Source organism: Lissotriton helveticus, chromosome 5_1, assembly GCF_964261635.1.
Source record: "Lissotriton helveticus chromosome 5_1, aLisHel1.1, whole genome shotgun sequence".
Taxonomy (NCBI): Eukaryota; Metazoa; Chordata; class Amphibia; order Caudata; family Salamandridae; genus Lissotriton; species Lissotriton helveticus.
In genome coordinates this window covers 1,796,335,508-1,796,347,568 of record NC_136065.1, presented here as the reverse complement: position 1 = coordinate 1,796,347,568, position 12,061 = coordinate 1,796,335,508, and positions in this window count along the sequence as shown.

The window sequence follows — 12,061 nt, the reverse complement described above, 5'->3', positions numbered from 1 at the left end:
TATATCCTTTTCCAGTCCCTGCCTTTCTTCACATTTCCTTGGTTCAGTTCCTAGTTTACTGTCTTTCTATTCTGCTGTCTTGCTTCTGTTACCTTGAATGTTTGTTACCTACTTTCTGCCAGGTGTGCCCTGTGATTTCCTTCCTTTCCTGTTAAGCACTCCTCCTTGCCAGCTCCTTGTCTAGTGTGTTTGTGTTTAGTTCTACCCCCTTGCTTTTACTGCTTGGGCACAGCTGACTACCTAGGTGGTGTTTCTTGCTTTTAAAAAGAACCCTGGCACTCTGCCGAGCTCTATGCACGTAAAGACTCTTTTTTTAGCTTGCTGCTTAAGACTGCTGTCTGAATGATTTACGATTCAGTACAGCCATTTTAATTCACGTTCTGGTTCTGTTTGTGTGCACATCATTAAAAATTTATTGTTAACTTTTACCGAGTTGGGTGCCTCTTTTCTCCCCGGTCGACCGCAGCCTGTGCTGTTTGTGTGGAGGGAGGTTGAAAGCGCAAATTCACTGTGAGTGAATAATACTCACTTCCTGGGGCACACTAGAGGAGTTAATACAAACTAATACATTGCCCACCCCTGAATTGGGGAGAGCGCCTCCAAGCACAACTGTGGGGTGACCCGAAAGGTCTTGTTCCATAAGTGAGATTAATCCAAACACGTGGCTGTGTTATTCCAACTTTCGCAGTTTATTAAACACATTGTAAGTTCATGGCTTAACCATCAATCACTGGATAGTTGGTATTCAGAATGTACTCATCAATATTGAATGCATAGGCACAACAAATCCCGATGCATTTCGGGCCCCGCCCTTCTTCAGGGGATTACTCTACAAACAAAAACGAAAGAATCAATGTGTCAGCTGACGGTCATCCTCAAAGGTATCAACCATATAGAGTACATGTGCTGGAAGAAAGAGGGTGGAAAAGATCAAACTCAAAAGTATAGACCCATTAATAACCGGTGCGTGAAAGGTAAAGGAAATGTGAAGACGCATGTTAGCCGTGATCAAGTTCGTGATACAGGACTCTGACGAAGTTGGGGGGTCCAGTGAAAATCAATTGTGCTGTCGTTGTACAAGTGCGCGGTGCTCATAGCCATAAACGCAAATTAACGTGCCCAGTGTGCATGCATTCAATCGTATGCCCTTAAAAAATAATAAATAAATAAAAGCTTCAGGTCCCCGTGGGGGTACTTACGTAAGTGAAACTACGCACGGACTCACAATCTGATTTCACCCTTTGTGATATTGTCTTCACTCTTTCACCTTGCTTTTCCATTACTTTCTCTGGGATTCCAACACACTCCAAGATGGCGCTCACTGTTGAGCCCGTTTTTTCCATAGTCCATTTTTTATGTTTACCTTTTCCCTACACGTGAACACAACCTCCGCGCAGAGCGTTTGGTTCACAGTCACCGACTCGGAACTCCGCTGAGTCCGTGCGTAGTTTCACTTACGTAAGTACCCCCACGGGGACCTGAAGCTTTTATTATTTTTTAAGGGCATACGATTGAATGCATGCACACTGGGCACGTTAATTTGCGTTTATGGCTATGAGCACCGCGCACTTGTACAACGACAGCACAATTGATTTTCACTGGACCCCCCAACTTCGTCAGAGTCCTGTATCACGAACTTGATCACGGCTAGCATGCGTCTTCACATTTCCTTTACCTTTCACGCACCGGTTATTGATGGGTCTATACTTTTGAGTTTGATCTTTTCCACCCTCTTTCTTCCAGCACATGTACTCTATATGGTTGATACCTTTGAGGATGACCATCAGCTGACACATTGATTCTTTCGTTTTTGTTTGTAGAGTAATCCCCTGAAGAAGGGCGGGGCCCGAAATGCATCGGGATTTGTTGTGACTATGCATTCAATATTGATGAGTACATTCTGAATACCAACTATCCAGTGATTGATGGTTAAGCCATGAACTTACAATGTGTTTAATAAACTGCGAAAGTTGGAATAACACAGCCACGTGTTTGGATTAATCTCACTTATGGAACAAGACCTTTCGGGTCACCCCACAGTTGTGCTTGGAGGCGCTCTCCCCAATTCAGGGGTGGGCAATGTATTAGTTTGTGTGGATTTCTCACTGTCAGGCCAGACAGCGATTTCCTTTGAGCACACTACAGATCTTATAAAGTTTAACCTTTTGGATTACAACCCGAGCTGTGCGGGTTCCATCATCCTCAAGTGCACACTAGAGGAGGCCATTTTTGCCAAGGTGACGGTCTAGTCTACGCACTAGGACCGATCTCAGCCTTCTTTTTTATTTCATAAGGCTTTATTCGGAGCAAAAAACATGTCCATAAAAGCACACAAATGATGATTAAAAATCAAATAACAATTACAATACAATTACATTTACAATTAGACAATTAATGTTTAAAAGAAAACATAATATACAGGCGGGGACGGAATAAATATTTAAAAACTCATACTTTTCCTGAGACTAATTGCTTTAAGCAGGAAAGTGAGGTTCCGTGACGATTTTACTCGTGTTTGTAACATTGTCGTAAATACATAATTTTGGTATCAGTGAACCGCAAATGATCCATTTAGTATATCCTGGTGTTTTCGCTATGCTACGAGCAAGAGCACTCCAGTTACAAACACATTTCTGTTCTACCCATGGCATCCATCTTAGAACACGGAAGCCATTTTGTATTCCTTGTCCTCACATAGTCAATGGACACGCAATGACCTCTTTTCAATTAAGGACACGTAGGCTTTAGCCGGCGATTCACCTTGCTAGTGACACGTGCACCTTAGGCCAGCAACGCTGTGGCAGCATGACCCGGCAAGAACTGCCTCCCCAGCCTGAGGCCAGTCCTGCTATACTGGTTCTTGTGTTCGTTGGCCTGATCATGATTAGGCGGCCGAAGCTGGTAACCGTGCCCATTTACGACCCACAAACATCTCTTATCCTGTCTTTCTATCTTCTGCACCTGGCTCTGCTCCTTTCCTTCTGGGCCTTTATTAGGGGGAGGTAACGAAATTTACGATGAGGCGGTCCGGGTCTTGAATGAGAAATTGACATGGGATTATGATGGAATAGTGGGAACCCCTCATTCGTAATGTTTTGACATCAGATACTGTTGACGATTCCTGTGCAACGCCAAATATTTATTGTTTAAGACACGAATGTTTAGAACTGTGGTAACATGTAAAGAATTTGCCCCGAGCAGAATATTTAGTATATAAGGAACAACCCTCTTTGTACAAATTGAACAGGCTCCTAGACACTGCCCCTGTGCAGTTTCTGTGACTTCTGTGTCCCTGCAGTAATAAACCTTTGGTCTTTGACGCCACCATCGAGAAGCCCGTGTTTCTGTTTGTTTGTGCACCGAGACAGGTTGAACTCCGGGGTCTTCGGGTGTTATCCCTGACACCTCTGGACAGAACCAAAAAGTCCAGAACTCCAATTGGCGCCCAACGTGGGGCGACGTCATTCGGTACCGGTCCAAAAGCCTGAAGAGTTCGAGGAGCTTCGTGTGAAGATTTCAGAGGGAGGCGCCCCACTTCATCGATCCCGGCATATCGCAAAAGTGGCCCGACGTTCTCTTCCACGAGGGTTCCCGTTCAGACGGCTGCAGTGGTCCGTTGCCTTGACCGTCGCCCTGTCTTGGACCCGAGGTGCAGTCCTTAGTACGGCGAGACGTGACGGGTTTCTCCTTGGTGACGTCTTCAGTACCTCAGTTAAGTATTTTGTGAGGGTTGCTCCTGTTTGGATAATCCTTTTAGTTCTCAGTTCAGTTCAGTTCTGTAAGATTATCACTGGTTATTCTGGTTACGATAATCATTCGGTTCAGTTCAGGTATCGATACATTTATCAGTTCTGGTAGGCCTAAGTTCTTGGTTCAAGTGCGCACCCTTTTGTTTGTATTTTGTCTGTTCTGTGTTCCGGATTATAAAATGGTAAGTCGGAAAAATTGTATGTTGTCTTGTTTTAGTTGCAACAGTGATTCCCAGTTAGAGGACTCGTGTTTGGTTCCTCCGATTGGAACTCCTCTTTATGATCTATATTGCAAATTTGGTGTGGGCCCTATCTCTTATAACGAGGTATGGATCCACTATACAGAGAAAGATGGTGTCCTTAGTTGGCCACTACATGGTAGTTTTGAACCTGAAGTTCTCGATAATCTAGAAAGAAGGTTGTTTAAGAAGAAAGCCCGGCCGGCAATGTTTGATTCTTTCCGTTATTGGCGAAAAGAATCTAAACAGAGAGAAATTAAAAAGTTGAAGAAAGAACAGAAAGAGCAAGAGTTGACTTTAGAACAGTCTGCTAAGCAGCTGCAACTCAACGAGTCTGAAAAAGCGATGGAGGTGGCCAATAGAGAGCGTAATTTAGCGATAGACAAGTGCTATCCTGCTTTGCCATCGAGTACGGCTAAGATAGTAGAGGACCCTGAAAAGGATCCCCTGTTGTATTACTTGTTACGATCACCCCCACCGTATGCACAGGGTGCTACGGCTCCACCTATACCGAATGTTCAATTACCGGTTGCTGGACAACCTGGTGTCCCTGTTCCCGCTCCCCTGAATCAAGTTCCTGTACCTCCTGTGGTCAATATTAATGTTCCTTTGACAGCCCCTCTTCCAGGGTTGCCGGCTTCTTTACCTATGCCTGTGTCGCTCACACCTGCTAGTTCACAAGCTATTTTACCCGCTACTCCTACTGTTCCTGATCTATCTGTTCCAACTGCTACTCTATTTACTGCCTCTGCTAATATTATGACTCCACTTTCTGTTCGTCGGAGAATCACTGATTCTGTCTCTAATATTCTATCTCCCTTCTATAAAACTCTGATTAAGACTCCTACCTCTGACTCTGTGCAGAGGCGTAGCCAGCTTCCCAGTACTGAAGAAAGAGGAATATTAGATTCCACTGCTCTTAGATGGGTTTCAAAAGTTGGAAGATATAATGTACAAGATGTATTAGATACATTTATGCAATGGAATGAACCGACACAACGATATGTGTTCGATGAAATGTGTTTCCTTCTACGTGAGGAATTGGAAGAGGATGACCCTGAATCAAATCTAGGAGAATTAATTAATGTTCAAAAAGAATTTGCTGCAGGTATGATAGTTGGACAAAATATAAAAGAAGCAATGGAACTGATTTTAAGTTATAGGAATGACCCATCCCTTCGTTCTCCGAGGGAGTTAGAGAAACATAGTACGAAACAAAGTCGTCAATATCCAATGAGAGAGGTTCCACCAATTTGGCGTGAAGCTGTGCAAGCTAATGTCAACCTTGGTATTGCAGCCGCTCCGGCCCAATTCCAGAGAGTATGGATACATATTCCATGGAAGCGAGCTGAAGTATTAGCAGTGAAACAGGCCTTGCCAGATCCGCGTAAAAATCCTGCAGGGTACTACAAAGAGTTGGCTCAAACAGTTGACGCTTGTGTATTGAATCTTGCTGACATAGATCTGCTATTTGGTAATGTAGTACCACAACCAATTTGGGCTAAAATTCGTAAAGAGAATCATCCAGTTGCCCTAGGTGGTGATTGGGCAGCTATAATTGCAGCGGATGGTCAACAAGTCGGTGGTTCTAAACCTGAACCCTTAATTGCTAATTTGCCCGGTAGAATAATCGATTTAATGAAAACCTTGATGCCAGCATTGCGCGTTAACTGGGACAAATTGTCCGCGTGCAAACAGAAGAAAGACGAAAGCGTCTCCGACTTTTTCACAAGATTCGAGGAGACTTTCGTGGATCATAGTGGTCAGGATATGAGCACAGAAGGAGGCCAGAGATTATTTGTTGATAAATTTGTGCACAATCTGTTGCCAGAACTTAGTGGTAAATTAAAGAATTCTGAAAGTGCGTGGGCTGTCTCTACGACTGCGCAAATACTTGCGACTGCCCAGTACTATGAAAATAGGGATAAAGAAGAGAAGGAAAAAACAGATAAAAAGACGAAAGATTTAAAAACTAAAGTACTTTTACAGCAAGCTTATCCGCCTCGCACGAATCAGACTAATATACAGCAAGGGCCATATCAAAGAACGGATTATAATTTTCAAAGGCCACAATACCAATGGAATCAATGTGCTTATTGCAAAATGGAAGGTCATTACAAAAATGAGTGTCCTGTTCGAACGCAAAATAATACTGCGGCTGCTCAGAGAGGTCGTGGTAGTTCTATGCAAAATTCTAGAGGTCGAGGAAGAGGTGCTATGCCTCCGCAGACGAGTGATCGCCCTTCTAATTATTTCGACCAGCGAAATGGACAATCTGCCCAACAGAATAGGTCTCCACAGTATCATGTTGAAGACTATTATGAAGCTAGTGAGGAAGGTCAGCAAAGTGAGTACTAGGACAGCCATGGACAAAGAGAGGGAGTAGTATCAGTTCCAGTAGATCAGAGTGGGCCTTATGTCGCAGTAGCAACATCAGGTATAGTCGAACCGTTTCTGTTGGATACTGGTGCAGCAAAAAGTTCTATCATACATGCGAAACTCCCTGGCGCACCTTTGTCTGGCTCAACAAACGTTTCAGTAGGTTTTTCGGGCGCCCCTGTTCATAACCCTGTTTCTGGTCCTTTGTCTATTTCTGTTGGACCCTGTCAATTGAAAGCACCCCTGATTTTGACGACAGGTTGTAACGAAAATCTGCTTGGTTTAGACTTGTTAAAACGCCTATATGCGACATTATACTGTTCTCCAGAAGGAGTACAGCTTACGTTGGGTAAAAGAATAATCTCTCCGATGTACTTGTCGATGGATGCGCTCCCACCAGAGCTGCGTTCACTCCCTGACACTCTTTGGGCGACTGGTCCTAATGATGTAGGTCTATTGGAAATTCCACCCTATATAGTAACTTTGAAAGCAAATGTCAAACTTCCACGAATTCCACAATACAGAATCTCTAGTGAAGGTGAGCGTGCGCTCCTACTGATAGTGCATGATCTGATTGAGAAAGACGTTATAGAAGAAACTAGAGGTAATGTCTGTAATAGTCCTGTACTGCCTATTTTGAAACGAACTGACCCAACAAAACCTCCAGTATATAGGTTTGTAATTGATCTTAGAGAGGTTAATAAAATTGTGATTCCACAGTTTCCTGTGGTTCCAGACATTACTGCATTGTTAACGTTGATTCCTGCTACAGCAGCATGGTTTTCGGTTGTCGACTTGAAAAATGCCTTTTTCAGCATTCCGATAGCCGAAGAAAGCAGAGATATCTTCGGTTTCTCTCTAGGAGGACGAAGCTTCAGGTTTAAACGCGCTCCACAAGGCTATTGTGAAAGCCCATCCATTTACAGTCAAGCATTAAAAAGTCAGTTAGATTCCTTCGTACTTCCTCCTGGTTCTGCTTTAATACAATATGTTGATGATCTTCTAGTGGCTGCTGATGACAAGGAAACTTGCAAAACAGCTACGATTTCTTTATTGCATCATTTGTCAAATTTGAATCACAAGGTGTCACCTTCAAAAATGCAATACTGCTGCCAAGAAGTGACCTACCTAGGTCATCTCTTGTCAAAGGAGGGAAGGAAGTTGACCCCAGAGAGAATAAAGGCAATTACACAGATGAATGTTCCTAGCACGCAGAGAGAAGTACGTGCCTTTTTAGGTATTACCTCATATTGTAGGCAATGGATCCCAAATTTTTCTCTTTTGGCAAAACCATTGGTAGCCTTGACTGGGAAAGGTGTTCCGAGTCCGGTACCATGGTCTGCTGAATGTCAGCAGAGTTTTTCTGAGTTACGAAATGCACTGTGTTCAGCTCCTGTATTGGGTACACCCGACTACAGTAAGCCATTCACGCTCTATGTCCACGAGAGAGAAGGTTGTGCATTGAGTGTTTTGACGCAGAAATTTGGTGATAAACAACGCCCTTGTGCGTATTTTCATCAACATTAGATCCAGTAGCTAGAGCGTTGCCTAGTTGCTTGAGAGCTACAGCCGCAGCTGCAGCCTCCATTCGACAATCTGCTGGTTTAGTAATGAACAACATGCTAGTAGTTATGGTTCCTCATGCTGTAGATACACTCATGAACCGAACCAAGACGCAGCACCTTACCAGTGCTAGATTATCAGGTTATGAACTGACACTGTTAGCGAGTCATATTCAGATCAAAAGATGCAATGTATTGAATCCAGCAACATTGTTGCCGACTAGCCAAGAGTCGAGTGATTCCGAACCACACGACTGTTGTTTCAAAACTGAGGAAGAAACAAAAGGACGAATTGATCTAAAAGACACTCCGTTATCAGATCCAGATGGAACGTTGTATGTTGATGGGTCTTGCTTCAAATTAGAGAATGGTGATGTGACTGCTGCTTATGCAGTAACGACTTTGAGTACGATTGTGGAGACTGCAAGAGTGAGTCAGAATTCTGCCCAGGCTGCAGAATTGATCGCGCTAACAAGAGCGTGCGTTTTAGCTAAGGGAAAGAGAGTGAATGTGTTCACAGATAGTCAGTACGCGTTCGGCGTGGCCCATAGTTTTGGCCGTTTGTGGAAAGAGAGAGGTTTCATTACGTCCCATGGGACTAAGATTCAACATGGCCAGCTAGTTAATGACTTGTTGGAATCTCTAACCTTGCCGACTGAAATTGCGATTGTGAAATGCAGTGCTCATAAAGCAATCACGGATGATGTTGGTCGTGGGAATGCTTTTGCCGATGAGACTGCAAAACAGACAGCTAGAAATATGATGAGTAGAATGAATGTTGCAACGTCTGCAAGATGGATTTCTGAGTCTGGAATGTGTGAAGACACAGTGGAAAGCGTGAAAGAAATTCAGAAAGAGGCGACTGAGGAGGAAAAGCTTGCATGGAAAGAGAGCACGGGTAAATTGGACTCGAGTGGGTGTTGGATTGACTTGTCGGAACAACAGCGTTGGATGTTGCCTGATGCGTATGTGCTTGCAGTAGTGACGATGGCACATGGAGCAGCGCACATCAGTTCTAAAGGGATTTGTAAGATGTTGGCTCCAGTTTGGAAGAATGATGGGATTAGTAAGTGCGCAGAGAGAGTGGTGAGGAATTGTATGGTATGCTTGATGCATAATCCTGGCAAGGGAATCCCCACACCTGCAGGTCATTTCGCTCCTCCCTCCTGCCCCTTCGAAGTGATCCAGCTAGACTTCATTCACATGGATCGTTGTAATAATCTGAAATACGTCCTAGTGGTAGTTTGTGCTTTCTCCAGATGGATCGAAGCATACCCGCTAAAGGACAATACTGCCTTATCCACTGCCAAAATTCTTCTTAAAGAATACTTCCCCAGATACGGAATGCCACGGATTGTATGGTCAGATAACGGAAGTGAGTTCGTAGGGAAAGTTATGCAGAGTGTGTGTGCCGGCCTAGGGATTAGACAGAAGTTTCATAGTGCGAATCATCCCCAGTCCGCGGGTTTAGTCGAGGGTTACAATGGCACCCTTAAACTGAAACTTGCTAAGATACAAGCGTCCACGGGTTTGTCCTGGCCAGACGCATTGCCTTTGGCTTTGCTATCAACAAGAGCAACTGTACATTCTAGAGTAGGGCTTAGTCCATATGAAATAGTTTTTGGTCGTCCTGCAAATGTTTGGGGGGTACCTAGACCAAGAGAATTCAAGCAGCTGGAATACCCAATGTTAATTGATTACCTTTTCGACTTGACTGCTAAATTGAGTCTTATTCACCAACAGGTTTTCGATGCATTGCCAAAGCCACCGGAGAGTCCAGGCCATCAGCTGAAACCGGGTGACCAGGTGGTCATTAGAAATTTTGCAAGAACGAAAAATCTTCAGCCCAGATTCATTGGCCCTTTTCAAGTCTTACTAACAACGAGAACTGCTATTCGTGTGGCCGGAAGGAAGAACTGGATCCATACGACACATGTCAAACGTGTGCCTCTGCCACTTCCTTACGACAACTGGGTAAAGAAAGGAATCGGTGCCTCTGAAACGGAACAAGTCCCCAGGTTCATACCTTTCAGCGATGCAGAACTGATCACGGATTCACCAAATTCTGACTCTCCTCCTGAAACTGCTCTTTTGAACCCTGAACATTTGCCATCTGCAAATGTAAACATTACAACGTCGGCTGAAAATACACTGTTTCCAGATCAGACAGCTCCTGCAAAACTGAGATACAACTTGCGACCTCGCAATATGGACAAATAAAGCAGGAAACTGCCTATTTTCAGATTTGAATTTTCTATACATTGCCTCCAGCCAGGAAGTTTGCTAATACTTTGTATTGTTTCTTTTTGTTTTAAAATTGCCTTGCCGTCTGGGTAGCCGTAGGGTCGTGGCTGTGTGCCTAGTTGAATCTGCGGGGGTCAGACACAAGGTCGATCTTTCTGTTAGTTCTGGGAACTCCCAGGGCTGATAGAGGCATTTTCATCTACGTACACATCATCAGTGGTCGCGAACGGTCGTAGAAGATGGAGCTTCCTGAGCTGCAAAGAAAGAATGTAATTTATGTTCGCAGAAATAGACTGTACCGAATACTCCACAGCAAATGCTTTCTAATGCAATGTGCAGTTACGTTTTTAATCGTTTTGATAACGTTGGTGGGTGGAATCATCTTTGGTGTGCATTTGATTTTCATGCCGGTAACTACAGTACCTCCCCTTGATCCTACTACTTCTACGGTTTCTTCTATGCATTCTTTTCACTCATTTCCTGAACACGAACAAGCTCGACGCTCAGAATTTATTAACAATACATTTGTACAGCTCTTGCATCAACACCAACTGGTAGTTAATACTACAGACTGCTGGGTGTGTGGCTTGATACCTCACACTATGGATAAAGGCATTCCCTATCTAGTCTTGCCTTTTAGCTACAATGGATCATTTCAGGCCTTTCAGACCATTTTTTCATATGCCCTTGAGACCTATCCTCCGCGTCCACCACGGTCCACTAAATACAACTCAGCCAACAAAGCTTTAGTCCAGGGAATTATTGACATGGTTAAAGACGTCAATAATACTCCATCTTACCCTAGAGATGAATTACGGGTGTATTTGAGTTGGAACTCTACCGAGTATCGCCTTAGTTTGGGAGAAAGCAAGCGTAAAAGCTCCACTTCAGTTTGGGTCGTGCCTCACCGAGGTCAGGTCTGTTTACAAGGAAATGGGAGAAATCTGAGAGCTCAGCTAGGGAGGAGTGAGTGCGTTGAGACTTACGTATTTCCGTCTAACTCCTCCCCTGCCTTCCTGACTGCTAGGGGTACCTACTTCATCTGTCAGGACAGAGCATATACATGGCTGCCTGCTGACTTTTCAGGTTCATGTTATATTGCTCGATTGTTACCTCCGACATACACTGCTTCTTCAGATTATCACAAGACCAGAGTAGCAAGAGGTGTCTTCAGCAAGGAAGATACCGCTGGTCAGGAAGCTGGAGACTTCTTCAAAGGTTTCCTTCCGTTTTGGGGGCCTATGGCCAATAGTAGAAATCTACGTCAACTAACACGGGTAGTTGAATCTACTATCACAGAAACGGCTGGTGCCCTTAGTAACTTAACAGCTGAGCTTCAGGCGGATCGTCTCATGACGTTGCAGAACCGAATGGTTCTAGACATAATACTTGCAGATCGAGGTGGGGTATGCAGAATGATCCAATCGAGCTGCTGTGTCTTTATTCCAAATAATGCTCCAACAGTCTATGAAGCGATCTCTAAGCTACACAAGATTTCCGACTCTATACACGTAGATAAGGGAAACTGGTCCTTCATGGAGTGGTTTTGGACTCTGGTATCAGCGTGGGGATGGAAGGTTCTGATGGTCATTGGTGCCATCCTAGTATTTCTGTTCTCGTGCTGCCTTATTATCCAATGTGGTCCCGCTTTGTGTAGTCTCTGTGCTGCAACCTGTTTCAGAAAACTACCTGCATTTGGAGAAAAGGTACGAGACAAGATGATGGTGCAACAACATGTCACTGACCTAATGAGCATAGAATTAGACTCTGACTCTGACATAGACTGAGTAATTGCCTATGTAAGGGCAAAAGGAGGGTCTGAGGTTCCGTGACGATTTTACTCGTGTTTGTAACATTGTCGTAAATACATAATTTTGGTATCAGTGAA